The sequence below is a fragment of the Agrilus planipennis genome, unplaced genomic scaffold (genome assembly GCF_000699045.2).
Source record: "Agrilus planipennis isolate EAB-ADULT unplaced genomic scaffold, Apla_2.0 scaffold39, whole genome shotgun sequence".
NCBI classification, from domain to species: Eukaryota; Metazoa; Arthropoda; class Insecta; order Coleoptera; family Buprestidae; genus Agrilus; species Agrilus planipennis.
The window spans coordinates 989,267-990,404 of record NW_020439074.1 but is presented as its reverse complement, the minus strand read 5'-3'; positions in this window follow the sequence as shown (position 1 = coordinate 990,404).

The window sequence follows — 1,138 nt, the reverse complement described above, 5'->3', positions numbered from 1 at the left end:
AAGCATCATATTAGACCTCTGCGACGGTTATTATTATTTTCGTAAGAAATCGTTCGAACAACATGAGTCAAGAGATAACGATATAAGATAATACATTCAAACAGTTCCTTTCACCGTGTCTCTTTACCCCGCTTCCTCAGCTAGGTTAAAAGCAATTTCGTTTGAAGAATAAACGATAAAAACTCATAAAAGCAGACACGAATTCAGGAAAATATTTCCACTATTAAATTCAAACAGAATTTTTATTATTCATTTTCATTGAATTAATTCCGAAAATAAACGAAATTTTGTAATTAAAATTCAAGTATAGTTAAGTATTTATACAGGGTGTTTCGCAACTGAACAGCAAAAATGAAATGTTATATCAAAAAACTAGAATTCTAATTATAAATCAAAAGATAACTTTCTTCAGATAGAATTTCATTTAGATTTTCAGATTTAAAAAATACTTTAATATTTTATTTAACAATTCATTTATTATTATAAAGCAGAAAAAGGCAAATACATTTCAATAAAAGTTATTTATAACTCAACCCTTTAGACATTTTACGGGGCCACTTAAAACAATTAGTTTATGTTGAGCCAATTAACACTATTGAGCAAATAAACGACAGATTTTAAATTCAATGCATACAATTCAGAACACTAAATTTACAGTTTACAATTTATATGTATTTGCTTTTTTACATCAGTACAAAGTCATTGCCGATTGTTCAATAAATAAATAAAAGCAAATACATTTCAATAAAAGTTATTTATAACTCAACCTTTTAGACTTTTTATGGGGCCACTTAAAACAATTAGTTTATGTTGAGCCAATTAACACTATTGAGCAATTAAACGACAGATTTTAAATTCAATGCATACAATTCAGAATACTAAATTTATAGTTTACAATTTATATGTATTTGCTTTTTTACATCAGTACAAAGTCATTGCCGATTGTTCAATAAAAGTTATTTATAACTCTACCCTTTAGACATTTTATGGGACCACTTAAAACAATTAGTTTATGTTGAGCCAATTAACACTATTGAGCAATTAAACGATAGATTTTAAATTCAGTGCATACAATTCAGAACACTAAATTTACAGTTTACAATGTAGTAGTTTGCGTTGCTATTTTTGAATATCTATT